Here is an 18,651-nt window from a genome sequence, read left to right on the forward strand (position 1 = left end):
CGATAGGATGAACAGGGAGAAATTGTTTCCACTGGTGGGTGGGTTGTAACCAGAGGACACAGATTTAAAATAGTTGCTAAAAGAACTAGAGGGGAGGTGAGGAGAAATTTGTTCACACAGCGAGTTGTTCAGATTTGGAATGCATTGCCTGAAAGGGTGGTGGAAGCTGATTCAATAACAACTTTCAAGAGAGAAGTAGATAGATATTTGGGGAGGACAAGTTTACAAGGCTATGGGGAGAGCGTGGGAGAGTGGGATTAATTTGGACAGCTCTTTCAAAGAGTCGGCATGGACACAATGGGCCAAATGGCCTCCTTCTGTGCTGTATAATTCTATGATTCTATGATTTGGTAAAGCACTGTTCACATCAGGAGGATGTCCCAAAGTGCTTCACAAGATATACTGTAAAGTGCAGTGGTTGCATGTTGTGCGGACGAACACGGCAGCCAATTTGGAAACAGAAATGTTCCCCAAGCAGTCATGAAGTGAATGACCAATTTTATTTGAAGAATTGTTGGCCAGGACACTAAGAGAAACTCCCTTCCCTTTTCGAATAATGCCATGGGATCTGTAACATCCACTTGAACATGCAGACAAGACCTCAGTTGAATGTCACAATGTAGCACACCCACAGCACTGCATACTCACACCTGTCCACAGCATTGGAGTTAGACTATATAAGTTCCAAGTCCCGACGTGAGGCTTGAACAAACAACCTTCTGCCTCAGTGTCCAAGAGTGCTACCAACTGAACTAGATAGAAACACAATGGGAGTGTTGAGGATCTGGAGTGTGTGGAAGATCAAGCTAGGCAGGCCAGCTTGGAAATTGTTTAAGAAATCAAGACAAGGTGTCAATGCCATGATTGAGGATTTGGGCTGTGATAGGAGTGAAGTAAAGATGGAGATGAGTGATATTCCAGAGGTGGATCAAAGCAGTAGTAAAAAGATATAAGACTTAAAAGAGAGATAGATGAGTGTCAACAAAATGGCAAGAATTCACGCTGGCTCCTTGAGCTGGAGAGAGCAATCAGGGAGGTTGAGTTGGAGCCAGAGGCGAGGAAGAGATGCTGTCAGGAACCAAAACCGGATAACTAGCATTCGGTTGGAGGAAATAAAAGCTCACCCAGGCAGGCAGTCAGTATTGCAGTGTCCCTGGAGTCAAGTTTGGAAGCAGAAAGGTAGATTTAAGTGCCATCAGCACATGCATAAAAACTGTAGGCAGAGTTCCCAACATTATTCAACTGTCCAAGTAGTTAATGACTTGGGAGGTTCAAAATAACCATGGAAGAAGTTGAAGCTTTCCTCTTACGTTTTAGTGAAACTCTTCTCCTTGCCATCACTTGGCAGATGAATGGCATCAAGATGTTGTGCTAAGAATGGTGACGAGTGGGGGGTCCTGCTTAGGAGTACGCTGGTAATTCATATCCAATACTTAAAGAATCTCTTTATTTAGATTGCAAGATCCCGGTGCCAACTGTCAATTAAATTTTCTGCAAATTGGCAACCAGTCCTCATGGTCTGTTTGTTGTAATATATGTTAATAATTGTAGAGTCCTGTAGCATATAGGTTGGTTAGAGCATTCGGCTCGCAGACGAACAACCCGGGTTCAATTCCCAGACAGGACGAACACCTTAGGCAAGTTTCCTTAGTCCACACACCTCTGTTTACCTAGCAATAAATAGGATCCCGGTGTTAGTCGATTGGCGGCTCGGTAATAATCCCTTTAAAAAAATAAGAATAATTTAGTCATTCAATCCACAATTGTTTGAGGGACACTGCTGTGTGCAATTGGCTGGCGCAAAATAGTCAATTGACTTTACAGTATATTCTGTGAAACGCTTGGAGACATCTCAATGATGTGATAAGACCCTATATCAAGTGCAATGATGATGATTATTATAGCTCTGTATCTAGCACAAAGAGGGTGAGGGAGGTCACATTGCAAATGGAAAGATCAAGCCTAATGACATGATAGCCTTACAGTCAGCATGTGAAGTTAAATTCTAATCAGTCCCACATTCAGATTCATGGTTCAGTGAGGATGACTTAGTTCTTTTTTACACATCTCATGAGACTAGTCAAACCAGACCAAAACAAATGTCATTGTTATTCCAAGTAGTTTTTATTAATTCGTTAACCTTATTAATAAAAGAGCCTCATTAAACTGAAGTAATTTCAAAACTTTTTTTAAATAAAACTCCCCATTTAAGCTGTCTGAAACTGAAACTAGGGCATTTGAGGAAGGAAAGAAACTGCTTGGTATTGTTTTCCAAACATATGCTCTTGTTTAAATGCTGCGGGTTATTTTTTAGGGCTGGTTATATCATCAAATAACATATTATTCTATAACTAAAGTATAAAGAATTTTAAAAATTCTCAGTTATTTGTAAATTTCAGTTGGATCAAGCATGATCAACTCTTGCATTTGATAGAGCATCTATAATGTCAGAACATTTCCAAAACACTTACAACACAATACAAATTTACATAGCGCCTTTCCCATCAGGAGGATGTCCGAAGGTGCTTAACAATACTGACTTGACACCCAAGCTGGGGGTGGGAGCCCAGGGGGGTAGGGAGGGAAAAGATGACCGAAAGCACAGTCGAAGTTCATAGTTAATTGTTGTCAGTATAGTGCTTACGTGTTTACAGACAACAGCCAGTTTGCACACAGTAAGATCCCAGAGTCAGCCAAGTGATTGCCTAATTCACCTGGTATTGGCTGAGACACCGGGAGAAACTCCTGTACCTTTTTGAATAGTATTATGGGATGTTTAATGTTCACTTGAACAGGTCGAGTGGACCTCAGTTTAACATCTTGTCCAAAAGACAGCACCTCCAACAATGCAGAGCTCCTCCAGTACTGCAATGGAGCATTAGCTTAGACTGTCAACTCACAAGTTCTCATTTGGAGCTTGAACCCACAACCTTCTGATCCAGAGGCAAGACTGCTACCCATTGAGACAAACTGACAGTATAACAGTAAAATTCTTCACTAACTAATGTATTAAGATCTCATTTTTATTTGCCTCTTGAGAAATTACTTTGCCTTTCCCAGCTTCATTTCCCATATTGGAGCAGAAAAGTAATTTGGGTCATTTATATTAGATTTGGAACTTAACATTCCCTCAAAAAAATATATAGTCACTCAATCCACCACTCTTTGTAGAACACTGATGTGCGCAATTGGATGCCGTGTTTCACGCACAGAATATACAAGTCCCTAGACTTTACAATATATCCTGTGAAGCGTTTGAGACATCTCAGCAACGTGATATATCAAATGTAAGGATTATTATTTATTAACATATGGCAGTAAATGTGCATTAAGTTCCCAACTTCCGAACCTGGAGCTCTCCCTCAGCAGCCGCTACTCTGAGCAGCCAGACAGGCAAAACATGGAGCGGGTGCTGTACAAATAGACCAACTACCTAGGTGGCTGGCAGCCACATACTTTGTGCTGGACGGCAGCATATTCTCGTACCATGACTCGCAGGAAGATGCTGCAAAGGGAGTAAAGGCAGCATCAAATGTGCACTGTGTGAAATAAAAGGTCACGTAGCAGACAACACCCGCGTTGACCTAGTCATCCCAGGGAAGCAATACTTCTACCTCAATGCTGTGAACGCTAATGCTGCAGAAAGGCAAAAATAGTTGGTGGCACAGGGCAGTGGCAAAACCTGCCTGGCAGACATCAGGACCAAAAAAGGAGAGAGTTATCAGTGAGAACAACGATTCCTTGACATGGAAAATGTCTGAACGCCGACTCTATTGCAATTTGCTGATGCAGCAGGAATACTAGATCCAGGAGTCTGCACAGCCTGACCAATGTGGTTCCACTCCTGATATGGAGAAAATGATCAAGGCTTCTTCTTTGCTTAAAGCCACATGCAATACCTTTATAAAGACACTAGAGGACTGATAAAGATAGCAAGTGGCCTAATATCTCCAAAATTTCTCTCATCCCCGGAGTTGTCCATGTTGCCTCCACTCCTCTTTCCAGGATTAAACATTCTGTTAATCATACTGGTGTTACATCTGACAGGAACGCAGAATTAAACCAGGACCAGAAGGGTTCGGTCACAGTCATGAGAAATCTGGAGGAGATGGCCACACACTGAGCAACCAGGTGGATAAGACAGGCGGCAGAAAGCAAGAGGACAGACAGCAGTCATTAGACTGAGCCAGCATATTCAATGCAGACTCCCCAGAAGGTTAAAGACCAGTCTGCGGGCAGTGTCAACTGTGAATAGAGAATCGCAGGGAAATTGCCCATGCCTCCCTGGGAAGAAGAAACCAATTGGACATGATTTTTGTTTTATGTTGAGGGAAGATATTGACAACATGAAGAAAACCCATTCTTTGCTGCATTCAGAAAATTACCAGAATTGCACAATAAAATTCAAGATTGGAAATCTACAGACACAGTAGGAGATTTCGGTGACCTGACTCATTAATCTTGGTGTTCAAAGCCTCCACTAACTTGCTCATGGTGAGTAATGAATTTTACAGGCGTTATTTAAGTGTTTTTTTATAAAACGCCAATGTATAGCTGAAATTCCAGTTTAGATATTGTACTCCCTTATTTCCAAGCTTATCCGACAATTTTACGTGGGGAAGGGAAACTTCAGCCCATGCTAATTGATGATTTCTCCATCCTGAGGTAAACAAAACTGACATTTCTTCACTCCTCCACCTTCCATGCACACTCTCAAAGAAATAAAACTCTGCCAAGAAAAAAGTGAATCCTGTGGCGTATTGGTTGGAGTACTTGCCTCACAAGCGAGAGAATTCATTTTTGATTCCCGGGCAGGGAAAAACCTTATGCACGTCTCCTTCCTACACACTGTAGTAGTAGTAGTACATTGTAAACCAGTTGTTAGTCAATTGGTGGTTCGCTTTCCAGGGGTAATAAACAACAACTTGGTCACTCAATCCCCATCTATTTTTGGACACTGTTGTGCAAAATTGGCTGCCGCCCACAAAATATACAGTCAATTTACTTTAAGTGCTTTGAGAAGTCTCAACAACGTGATAAGACACTATTTCAAATTACTATTGTATTTAGGAATCAGTGGTCTACAAAGGAAACCTCTTCTTCTGACACTAAGTTTATTTGAAATATGCATGCTAATCTGTGCTTCTCTAAAATGAGAAAGTGAAGTACTGTACTATACTGGATACTGGTTGGTATAAAATCTTAACCACCACGAATGGTCATGGACTGCAGAGTAAAATGAAAACTTTCTACAGTTCAACACTTGCTATATGTTGACGAGAAATCTTACCAATGTGTAAAATCCATATTAAAGGATTTCTCCAGTATAATATGTGGACCTGAATTCTTAGAATGTTACAAAATTAAACTGGGCTGTTAATATAGATTTAAGCAGTATATCAATACTGAAAGAAAGGATATTAAATGAAGAATTGAGAACACTTCTGACTAACGCTAATTTACTAAGTATCGTATTAAATATATTTTATCATTTTCCTCTCTGCCTCCTGATTTGCCTCAATATCCCTTAACTAAATACAGAGCAATCTTTCTATGGTGTGGTTCACTTCTGATGTGGACTGGTTGGTTTCTGCCCACAGGATGAAAGCTGATCAGTGTGTTTTGTGAAAGAGGTCATAGCTGACTGGTGGGATTGCTGCTCACATGCACAAGAAGCTAGGCCTCATCAAAAGCTGTAGGTGGTGACCTGATGACTCAAAAAGGTGACAGGGAGCCAATATTTTTGCAGACCTGTTAAACCATGTGTAATTCTATGGCCCCAAACACCACATTATAACAGGATGACTTGAAAAGTTGCTCTTGATCATATACAAAGGGCTATTAATATAGCCCCTTCCTGTTTAATGCTTAATGAGATGCACCTTCTGGACTAGAATGATATCTGGGTAATTAATGGTATTGGCCTCTAAGCAGGAGAATTTTAATCCACCAGTATTCTACAAGAGATTTGCAATTTTTTATGAATTCAGGTATAATTCGACCAGAACCAAAGTGATACAAAAATATTTTCCCTGCTAGAAACAAATTGCCCACTGAAATTTTTAGATATGAGTTTTTTAGACACTGGAATAAAAACATGAGCAAAACCAAAAATTACATAAATTGTTTTATAAAAACCACCATTTAAATAAATACTGATGAGCTGCAGTCACTGGAGCACACAGCGTATTTGAAAGTGGAACATGTTAGCCTAAGTGACTAATGAAGCCAAGTCAATTATGACATTTAAAGTGGATGGCTCCAGTGAGAGCTTGTGTGGCATAGATATCATGATTTGAATAGTCTACTTCTGTCCTGAAATTTCTTTGTTTATATAACATAAGAGGATTTCAATACACAAACAAAAATATTCTCATCCTAACACCAGGTTAATCAGTCTATGAAAAATCAAAAAAAAACCCCATTCAATGCTACTATAGCACCTCTCTTATTCCCAAACTATCTAGGGTACCCTGTAGAGATAACTGTTCAATTTACGCCCACAAATGCCATCAGTCAGAATAAGTAAGCCCAAATACATGCGAAAGATCAATAAAAAAAATCTTGCATATTGAAAATTCCATAGCACAATTCGAAAAAAGAAAGGAATTTCTCCCAGTGTCCTAACCAACAACCCCCCAGATAAAACCCTACTGTCCAGCTGCTCCTTCTATTCAGCAAACACTGGTCTGATTTATGTTCCCCACCCAATCTGTGCCACCAACAGTGGACAAGCTTTCAGCCATTCTGTCCCCAGTCTCTCCTGAGAGAGAACACCTTCCTGGAGTACCTCTACCTCTCCCACCTTGAAGCCTTATATAAGACTTAGCTTCTTCCCAATGTAAATACCATTTACAATGTAACAGGGATCAATCTACTGTAATTTACTGGGGTGAGGGGCAGGGCTTGCCTCATTTGTTTTGGTGACAACCTGTAAAATAGTGCCTTTCTCTAACACAGATCTGTTGTCTTCACCTCCCGTCCTGGTAGTTTCACAAGCTGACAAGACAAAAGTTCAGCTTGTTTCATTTACCCATACACCACTGCAATTTCTTTCTTGTGACCCTTGTATTTGATAATCTGACTAAGCTTTAGCCGTATATCCGGTTATCTGTGGGATCTTATAAAAGTATACAGTATCTGTTTGGCCTGTTTCCTACAGAACTTAATAATGAGAAACAATGATAACAGTATTTTATATTGTGTTTATTATTGAAAATAACACTGACACTATACTCGATCAAAATTCTCTTGTTTTTCGATTAGCTTGTTGACTAACATAATAGCAGTTTTCATAACTGACAATGATCTCATTATCTCAAGATTATCTCATTATCTCTTGTGTCCAATTTGCATTATTTGCATTTGACACAATGTAAAGCTCACCACACATTTAACAAAAACAACAACTTGCATTTATATAGCGGCCTTCAAGTGAGGTAGAGCCTGACAGTGGCGGAATCTGACCCCGAGGTGCGAGGGCATGAAGGATTTGAAAACAAGTGAGATGATCTTGAAATCAATCTGTTCGGTAATTGGGAGCCAATAGAGCCTTGCAAAGACTGGTGTGATGGGGGTACGGAGTTTTGTGTGGGTGAGTATCCGGATGGCGGAGTTTTGAATTAATTGAATTTTGTGTATGGTGCAGCTCAGGAGACAAGTGAGGAGGGCATTGGAATAGTCCAGCTGGGAAGTGACGAAAGCATGGACGAGGATTTTGGCTGCTGTGGTTTTGAGGTACGGACGGAGGTGGACAATGTGACGGAGGTAGAAAAAAATAGTCCATGTCAGGGAATGGATGTGGGGTAGAAAGGAAAGCTGGGGATCAAACATAAAGCCTAAGTTGCACACGGGTTCAGTGAGTCTGAGGGAGAGCCCAGGGAGGCTGAGGAGGTCAGACCCACCGGAGAGAAGACATGACTGGAGCCAAAAAGTATGGCTCCCATGTTGCCGACATTCAGCTGCAGGAAGTTTGGACTCATCCAGGCCTTGATGTCTGCAGATCTCCTTGTATGCAATACACAAAGGAGCCATTTAAATACTTAAAGCATAACCTATTTATGCACAGTATTTCGACCTTAATCTAAAGGTTCAAGAGTTCAGCTGTCATTCAATGATTTTTAACAAACTTGGGAAATGCTGTTTTTCACACAGTGTACTCTCTGCAGTAACTGCTGCTGAGGGAGCAGCAGAAGAGCAACTGGGTGACAAGATCCGTTTTATGCACTTGATAGTGATTTGAATTGTGAAAAGGAACACTATGTGTGCAGTACATCCTACTGTAGTATGCAAGACACAAAGTAGACATTTAATTGTAGATTTGTTTGTTTGAAGTTGCCTACGAATAGGAGAAATCAAGCTACATATGTTATTAGTGCAACTCAACAGTGTCCAATGTGGTATGTTCTATACATTATCTATTTAATCAATTGTGGTAACAAGATTTTTCTTGGCCTCTGTATGCCTTTGATAACTCCAATCATGGGTTTGCTTTGTTGTAGACCCTACTGAGAGCTGATTATGGTCCTGAAAACTAAATACTGACGGCTGATTATGGAAACCATAAATCATCTTTATTGACATTTCAAAAATCCTGAATATGAATAGTGTTCAGTATGTTTCACAATGTTTGAGTCAGAAGCTGGGATTTTACATTTAACTACTATCATAGCTTCTTGCAAACTGATGATAGTTGGTCGTGAGTTCACTTGTGATGAGAATATCATGTTAACATCAGTTGACAAATTGTAATGATTTTCTGCTGTTAATCTAACACTTTGCAATTCATCTGTGTTAGTTTAATAGAATATACTCCTTGTTAACAATAAATATCATGATTTCTGACTCCTCCATCTTGGGAGTGAGTCAACCTCTGTGGCAAAATTGCATGTTAAATGAAATATATCAAATTAAAACAAATTCTATATACCCCCATTAATATTTTTTTCAGGTTTAGTGAATTAATCTGAAAGTATTATTGTTTTAAGACATTTTACTGTAACTAACATACGTTACCGGCTTCAAAAATACATAAGTAATGTCTTTTGATTTTATTCCCCACTAATTATCCAACGAAAAGTATATATGAATGTTTGTGAGCAGGAAAGACCGTGCAGTCCGCTTGGCTGTTACCAAAATGTTTTGAAAAAAAATTCTGTATCTCTCATAGCCCACTTGAATTATTTGCCAAATAAGTAGTGTTTCTTAAACCGCACACCAGATAACCACATGTCAGCTTCTCTGCGTCAGGGCTGAGATGCAGAAGTTAAGTTTCAGATAAAATCTGTAGTTTCGCTCTCGTAACTAGGTAACTGGCAGTTTGAGGTAGCTGTGTTTATTCATTTGATACAAGTACACTGTAGCATTTGAGACAGAGTAAGAGAGTGACAGAGCATGGAAAAACAAAATTGACCAACAAAAGTGATAGAAATGCACCTTACCTTTAATCCAGGCCTGTAAATAATAAAACCATCACATGATACTAAATTAGGAAATTCATAATTTCCTGATTGCTATTTTGGATTAGAGCATTTGTAATTCAAAACAAGAGAGTTCTTGAACTTCCTTTGAGAAAACTCCCCATACATCACTGTTCCCTTCAAAAAATGAAATTTTGAAGAAAACATCTTGAATACCACCTGACAAAGCTATGCTTTAAGTATCAAAGATTCTTTTCTTAGAGTTTTGAAAAGTATGTGTAGGTAAAGGTCAGTTAATGCATCAGTCTGTTATTTTTGAAGATATTTGAAATATCTTGAAGCCATAGTGTCTTCCACTTGCAGTAATCAATGATTAATTTTACCAATAGGAAACAATTCTGATACATTTACAAGAAGACACACGTCAGCACATATGTTGTTGAATGACAAACTGGGTTTGGTGATTAGTGCAGGCCTAGTTTAATCAACGTCATTCCACAACAGTAAAGAACTTTAGAGGAAATTGTTGAAAGTATCCAACCCACATATCTGCAATATGGCACCTGTAATACAACGCAACTTTTAGTTTCACTATAAATTACATGAATCTTGAATGTTGCTTCTTTACATATGTGGCCATTTAAGTCATCTTTTGAAATAACAGGCTGATGCTTGAAATAGCTATCATTTCAGATATCAGTCTGACTCATTTATCAGTACTGTCACATCTGGGTCAGAAGGTTTTGGTTTCAAGCCCCATATCTGGACTTTAAACTCATAGTCTAAGCTCCCAATTCCCCAACATATTAATTTCAAGATTAATTGAGCTTTCAGCCACAATACCTCTGGTCTCTTGAACTCTTTTCAAAAAATCCTGTGCTTCATATCCTCCATCTCTGCTTTCAAAACACTTCAAAAAATCTATTTGACCATACCTTCGGTTGTCTCTCTCCTGACCCTTATATTCCAATTTGCTCATGTACCCACTCTGTTTTTTGAAACTATTTGGCACATTCTGCCTACATGAATGGTGCTATGTAAGAGCAAGTTTGATATGATGATTGATAAATTCTGAACTCTTTGACATGTTCCAGCACTCTTGTCAAACTTGTCAACTCTGCAAAATCCTAGGAATTAAATTCACAAACTCAGATGGGTGAAGCTTCACCAATTGCAGGACTAAGAAGTTTTACACTGTGACACTTTGCACTCCATATGTGCAGCTAAATTGGATCCTCATTATATGCAGTGTTTGAGATCCATAAAATTTTGTTGCAGGAAATGATAGCCCATTTCACTGTACATGTCCACAGCCAGTCAGATTGCTCTCTTGCCAGCTAACTGCACTAAAAGAAATCTGGCTAACTTCCCGGTTATTGGTCATCACCACCAACATTGCTTCCTGTTAGCTATGCAAACATAAAATGGTGTGATATCTGGTTTCACTGCACCAAGACACGCACACTGGTTCGTTCCCAAGCCTCAAAAAAGACTGACTTCCAGGTAATGAGATCACCACTGATGTCATTACCAGTTTTGCGCAGCAAATAAGCAGTAAAAGGTCCTGATTTCAATGTCGTTAGGATTCCGCCAGTGTCATTAAGAGAAGGGAGATTGTATCAGTGTTCCGGCCAACAATTCCCCAAATGACATTGGCCATTCACTTGATGGCTGTTTGTGGGACATTGCTGCGTGCAAATTGACTGCCATATTCTTCCACAAAACATGCAGTCACACTGTATTCTGTGAAATGCTTTGAGACGCCCTCCCACTATATTATGCATTATGACAAGGCGTCACTGTAATAAAGCACCCAATTTTAGTTATTTTAAATTACATTAGTACATAAGCAAGTAATAAAGGGGAATCCCGTTATAGTGCCCTCCGCTAGAGCGCTGCCTCGATTCTGCACAAGCCTAGTGGGGACCCATACGAATAGGAAGCATAGTCGACCTGGCTTCTGTTGCTGCCAACCCTCCACCTCACCCTCTCTTTATCTATTTTTAAATACCACCTTAAGACTTACCTCTTTGACCACGTCTATGGTCACCATCCCCTTCTGTTCAGGTGCTCAGTGAAGATCCCTTGGCACTGTTCAGAAAAGTGAAGGAAATTTCTCTTGGTGTCCTGGCCAACAATCCTTCAACTAAAATTAGTCATTTACTTCATGTTGTTTGTGGATCATTTCTTTGTGCAAATTGATTGAAGCATTCATCTGCACTTAATACTAAAATCCCTGTTAAAGGGTTTTGACGACACAAGGTGCTATATCAAAACAATAATTCTATTATTGTTTTCTGTGCAATAAAGCTGTTGTGGTTAAGCTAAGAATAGTTTACCTACCTCAAGGATGTGGTGGAATAAAGTTAACAGAAGAAGTGCCAATTCAGGGAGAAACCTTTTGAAAAATTCAGTTGAAAAACATCCGGTCTCAGAGCTTTACCAGACTGAGGGGTTTTGCTACAGGTTCTTTGAGGCAAGGCGGGGGACATGAAGCAGGTCGGAGTCTGCTGAGCAGAGGGAGCGGGCAGGTTGGTAGGGGGTGAGGAGATCGCAAAGGTAGGGAGGAGCAAGACCATGGAGGGCTTTGAAGGTGAGGACCAGAATCTTGAACTGTATCCTCTGTTTGATGGGAAGCCAGTGGAACTGGGCGAGGATGGGGGTGATAGGGTCACGGAGCCTGGTGTGGGAGCAGACAAGGGCAGCAGAGTTCTGGACGATCTGCAGCTATGGAGGGAGGAGTTGGAGCGGCCGACAACCAGGGAGTTTGTGTAGTCGAGTCTGGATGTTATGAATGCTTGTATGAGGGTTTTGGCAGCCTGCAGGGTGAGACAATGGTGGAGCCGAGCGATGTTGCGGAGGTGGGGAAAGACAGAGTGGGTCATGGCACTGATGTGGGGTATGAAGGACAGTTGAAGGTCAAACCGGACCCCAAGGTTCTGCATTGGCTCAATGAGATGTACAGTGCAGCCATGGATGGTGATGCTGTCAGTGCCTGAGGTATGGAGGTGCTAACAGGAGCCAAGCAGGAGGGCCTCGGTCTTGTTGGAATTCAATTGTTGGAAGTTATCTTTCACCTAGTACTTGATGTCTGACAGACATTCTGTGAGGACAGCAGTGGTCCTGGGTTGATGGTGGAGGCAGAGAGATAGAGTTGGGTGTCATCCGCATACATGTGGAAGTTGACCCCATGTCTGCAGATGGTGTCACCAAGAAGGAGCACATAGATATTGAAAAGGAGAGGGTCAAGGACAGAGCCCTGAGGGATGCACGTGATGGTGCGGGGGCTGGAAGAGAAGCCATTAGTGCCGACAAAGTGGAGACGGTGGGAGAGGTAGGATTTGAACCAAGCAAGGGCAGGTCCGCAAAGTTTGAGCTGAGAGGAGAGGCGGTGTAGAAGCATAGAGTGGCCAACAATGTCGAAGGCAGGAGAGATGTCGAGGAGGACAATGAGGCAGATGTTCAGAATGTCGTTGGTGACTTTGACCAGGGCTGTCTCCATGCTGTGGGCAGCAAGAATGGAGGAGAGGGAGTTGTGGAGAAGAGAGATCGAGGAGGGTAGGTCATTGTGAGAGGAGGGCCAGAGGAGCAGGAGTTTGGTTGACTCCAGGACAGCGGAGAGGGAGTGGAGGGAGATTGTTTTCCTGGGGTGGTAGGTGATAGAAGTGGGTTGAGCAGGGGGAAGGTGTACGGAGGTGTTAAAGGAAATGGTGGGAGAGGTAGGATTCGAACCAGGTAAGGGCAGGTCCACAAGATTGAGCTGAGAGGAGAGGCATAGAGTTAATATAAGGTGGCATAGAATTTAGTGATTTCCTTATATCACCTGGGTTGCCTATCTGTCATCTTTACTCACACGCTCAGGTGCCACAGTTTTGAGTCTGTATTTGTAGCACATACTCAAGCAGCTTACTGGGCTTATCACCATGATAGGAATATTTAGCCTTGATTTAATAAAACCATCATTCCACATTCAAGTTAGGTTGAGTATTAAGATCCCCCCATGTCTGTATTAAATCTTTTTTCACACTCAACATCCTTTGTCACTTGTGAGTGGCTTCCAAGTTAACTGCTTTGCCTCCTTTTCCAGGACCCATTAGGCCTGAAGCTTACGGAGATTATGTGCCGAAGTATAGTGATAATATGGCCCTGGAGCACTGCTTTGGCTGATTCCCATAACAGTGTGGGCAAGGTGCCTGGCTTTTAATTCTCTTCAATAAAAAGAGGCAGCCTACCTAGTACAAATGGATGCAGAAAAAAATCAGGTTTCCCAGGAGAGATCTGTTAAGTCACCATTGGTCAGTCTTAGATGAAAGGCTTGCCAATGTCAATTTCCTACTGATAGGAGCGTGATATGAAACAGCAATATTTCAATTTTACATCCTTTTACTCTAAGCAGGTTGGATTCTTTCACGGGGAAGTAGTCCAGCCTGGAGTAAGATTTGTGAGGTTTTGATTAAAAGGCAAAATCACATCTCTCTTGGGTGCAAGGCAACCAGACATCAATCAAACCTAGTTCATTATAGCCCTGCAAAAAAGCCCTGGTGGCCAGACTTGGCCATTCTGACCCCCTTCCCCCGGTACTTGATCTATTTATGATAACAGAGTGCAATTAAAATTACCCCCTACCATACCCCTCCCGCCCATATGTGGGGCCAACGGAAGAAAACTTGTCATTGGAAATGTGGAAAAATCCACATTAGGGACATAGATATTTAAAACGTATTTTTAAAAAAAATCTTTTAGGTGTCAACCAGGTTCGTTTGGTAGCATTCTCTCCTCTGAGTCAGAAGGTTATGGGTTTAAACCCCATACCCAACTGGCAGCCTATGGCCCACATCCAGCCTGGGAGATGATGAGCATTCGAACCTGTCAATCACACTAGCAGGAAAGAGGCACAGAGACACTCACAGACAGAAAGAGAGAGATACAGAGACCCACACAGACAGAAAGAGAAACACACAGAGACAGAAAGAGAGCGAGTGAGACAGAGAAAGAGAGACAGATACAGAAACACACATAGTCAGAGGGAGAGACAGACAGAGAGAGAGAGAGAGATCCAGAGACATACACACAGGAAGGAAAGACACAGATACAGAGAGAGACATAGCGACAGATACCTTGTCGCTGGCTGCATTATTATTTTCAAATTTGCATGAATTTTTACATTGCCTATTTCAAGTTTGCTTTGTAACTAAAATATAGTGAAGTTAAGCAATACAGTTACACAATTTAAACCACAGGATTTCTATGATTCTATGGAAGGGTAACACAAAATTATTGCTTATGGAGCCCATGGACGTTTTCTCAAATCCAGCTTTTGGCCCTCAGCAGCCAAAAGGTTGGATCACCCAGGTCTAGGCTGACACTTCAGTGCAGTACTGGGGGATGGGGTCCTTCAGATGAAACTTTAAACCAAGGTCCCGTCTGCTCACTCAGGTGAAAGTTAAAGATTCCGTGAGACTATTCAAAAAGAAATAAGAGTTTCTGTGAGTGTCCTGACCAACAATCCTCCAAATAAAAGTATCTTTCACCGCACAATTTTTTGTGGGACATTTGAGTATGCAAGTTGGCTGTTGCATTTGCCTATCAAATACAGTCAATACACTTTACAGCAAGTCCTATGATGTGCTTTGAGACATTCTCCCAACTTGAAAAGCACAATGTCAAATGCAAGGATTATTACCATGCTTATTATTTCATTATTAAAATACATAATTTCCCCCACCCCCCCTCAAAGGCCCAGTTGCTAAAGACATTGCCTGAGATAAGTCATAGCAATCTGAATATTCTAGATATGAAATAAAATAAAGGTCTGTCCTAACTTAGGTGACTGGGGTAGCAGTTATAGGCTACAATTGGCTTTAGTGCTCCCTGGGCTAGGTAGGGGAATCATCATCTTAGATTCCCACTCCCGATTACTACCTCCTGGAAAGTGTTCATCTTTCTGGACAAGAATGGCCTTGATTGTAACATTATATATTCAATAGCTTCTTGACACTCTGATGTGAGGAATGGCCACTTAGGTTGAGGTACGAGAAGACAACTGGCTTCATGGAACTGTATCCCAGCAAACGGTTAGAGCCTTCGGGAGAGGAAGGAGAGACACAGTTTGGAAAATAAAAACATATAATTGAGCTATCTGTACTAGGAAGAGGTTTAGAAGTAGATAACCTTTGTTTCAGCAAAGTAAAACGCACAGGAAAGTCCACCTCTTTTGGACGTAAAGTAGTGCTTAAGTGTATATAAAAAATAGGAACATGTTGGAGAATGCCATGGTTAAAACAAATTGTGAGCTATTCATGTGTTACTGCATATAGATAACAAACACGAACAACTTGGAAGCTGAAGTGCCCTTTAGAAGACAGATTGAGAAATCATTTGTTTAGTGTATTTAGTTCAGAAATGCTGTTGCAGGATTAACATTATCTAAGTGAATGAATGAACTCCCACGGGTCCACAGAACTACAATTATGAAGTATTTTATTTTGCTTTTTGTGGAGATACTGGTGACCTTAAACAGCTGCTTAGTTTTTACTTGGCACTGCTTCCTTCAGCATGATTTATGCCATTAGTCATTCCATGCCATTAGATTAATTATTCTTAAATTCGAAATTGTTTGCACTATTTTAATATGTGGTAGTGCTTTGTGTCTCATGATATTAACTTCATTGTGTAACTAAAATTATACAATACTTATGGAAAAAGGAATTTGTTAGCATTTTTAGCTTTTTAGATAATATTATGTGTTTGTTGAAATTTTCCACCAAATCTGGCATTTTGTTAGGGCAGCTCTTATAATACAGTAGAAAGTCAAAGAAATTAACACAATTACTGTTGATATTGAGCGTCTCCTTACTTTCTGTGAACTATGGAGAGCACATGGTGTACAGTGTGTACAGATCTAAAAGAATGAATCGTTCTGTATAGTAAATTTCTATGGTTTTATGGAGTATTGTGTACAATTTAATAATCCCTCCAAAATAATCCCTCCAAAAAAATAAAACAATAATAAATTGGTCATTTTCAATCCATATGACTGTTTGTGGGACATTGCTGTGCGCAATTGGCTGCCACGTTCGCCCACAAATATACAGTCAATTCATTTTACAGTGTGTTCTGTGAAGCGCTTTCGGACATCCTCCCAACGTGAAAAGCACTATATCAAATGCAAGGATTATTATTTTTATTATTATAACTTTGGGTATCATTAAATGAAGGATTTTACAGCTATTAAAACTATGGTAAGAGAAGGATATGTTCACTGAGATCATACCCAAATGAGAGAGTATAGTTATGTTCCAAGACTCAAAAATGTGGCTGTATTCACTGGAGTATGGAAGGATAAGCAGGGGAATAAATGTGTTTGAATGTGTTAAAAATTCTGAAAGAATTTCAGGTGGTAACCAACAAAAGAATATTTCCCTTGGTTAGTGAATCAGTAGCAAGAGGGATTAAACTCATGTATTACTAGAAATACATAAAGGGTGATATTAGAAGAACTATTTACAGTGTGGAATGAATGATCACAAGGAGCTAATGAAACCGAAGTCAGTTATGTCACTTAAGAAGGAATTAAATAGCTGCTTCAAGCGTAAAGAGATAAAGGGTATAGGGCACGGAAATGGGATTAAAAATACTCCAGTGAGTAGCTAGCATGTCAGTAAATGGTAAATGTCTTGTAATGATAATTTCTTTATTGTACATAAAGAATATTGAATGAAAGTCAATAGCAATACAAAATTATTGCTTTAATGTTGCTGAAATCTGGATTATTTTGTGCTCCATTCACAAGATCATTTGTGATAAATATTAAAATTCATTTCACATTGTTCAGTGCAGGAAGTTGGAAATAATCAAAAGTAGGATTAACTGAGCATTGGTTGCGTGTGTGTGTGCCGTAATTGCAGACAAAGAAATTATTTGGTCACAGATATAAGAGATTAATTCAGAGATAACACTGATGGTGGAGTGGGGGTGGTATGGTAAACAATGATGAGATGAACAGGCTTGCAGAAAGGATAATTCATGTGTCAATTAATCTTTAATGTAGAGAAATATGGAAGTGATAATGAAGCCCACTATATTCTGGGTTATAATTATGAAAGGAATTGATAAAGTGGATGTTAATAATCTGTTTCAACTTTTTGGTGAGTCCAAAACAAAGGAACATAAATATAAGCAGATCTAAATGGGAGTTTAGGAGGAAACTCTTTAAGCAAAGAGTGTGGCACCTTCTGCCAGAAGCTGTGATTGAAACAAAAATCATCACTATATTTAAGGGGAATCTTGATGCACGCATGAGGGAGAAGTGAATAAAGGATAGGGGATTAGAAGGGTTGTAGGCTCATGTGGAGTATTAGACCAAATGCCTGTTTCGGTTCTGTCTATGTAATCTTATGTAAATAAATGATTGAAAACACATCTTATTCAGTGCTGTGTAGGTTGTAGATTTCATAATTGTGTTCTCTATGTTCACTGTTGCTGTTTTATCATTTGCTTCTTAAAACACGTCAGGGGTGGATGGAAGGAAAAAGACATGTTTGGCAACGGAATGTTGTAATCAAGCTCGCTGTTTGTGGCGGTCTTGGTAGTCCTGTTCCCGAGCCAGGGGGGTACGTAATACTCTAGGGCACTGCTGATGACAGGATAGCCATGACTTGGAAGGGCAGACCAGTCACTGGCGGCAGGGAATCCTCCCACTCAGCTCCTTTTAACCCTGCAAGCCAATGCCCTAATGGATAGGGTGGTCCTAGCTGGATAAGCTTAGGGAAAACTTGCCAGACAGTGCTATCAATGGCAAGCTATGCATTTTAGCTGTTATATACTCCAGCACAACCCCAACACACACTCTGAGATCCCAAAGCCTCGGCTCCTGCCAACCTGCACCTAATAGCCAGATAGGTAATGAGGGATAAAGGAATAGAAGGTTATGCTTGAAGGCTTAGTTAAGGAAGGCGAGGAAGAGGCTCGTGTGGAGCATAAGCACCGGCATAGACCAGTTGGGCTTAATGGAGTCCTGTAGCTCAGTGGTTAGAGCACTCGCCTTGCAAGCGAGACACCTGGGTTCAATTCCAGGCAGAGGGCGAAACCTTGGGCAAGTTTCCTTACTCCACACACCTAATAATAATCCCTCCAAAACAAAACAATAATACATTGGTCATTTTCAATCCATGACTGTTTGTGGGACACTGCTGTGCGCAATTGGCTACTGCATTTCGCCCACAAATATACG

The 18,651-nt window shown here is 40.6% G+C and overlaps 1 protein-coding gene and 1 pseudogene across 1 annotated transcript in view; both read left to right on the forward strand.

Moving 5' to 3' along the window:
* The window catches only part of ube2e2 (ubiquitin-conjugating enzyme E2E 2), a 191,759-nt gene that overhangs the window by 85,517 nt on the left and 87,591 nt on the right, over window positions 1-18,651 (forward strand). The window lies entirely within an intron of this gene.
* Window positions 3,401-4,123, forward strand: LOC121848151 (annotated as a pseudogene).

The sequence above is a fragment of the Callorhinchus milii genome, unplaced genomic scaffold (genome assembly GCF_018977255.1).
Source record: "Callorhinchus milii isolate IMCB2004 unplaced genomic scaffold, IMCB_Cmil_1.0 Scaffold2, whole genome shotgun sequence".
NCBI lineage: Eukaryota > Metazoa > Chordata > Chondrichthyes > Chimaeriformes > Callorhinchidae > Callorhinchus > Callorhinchus milii.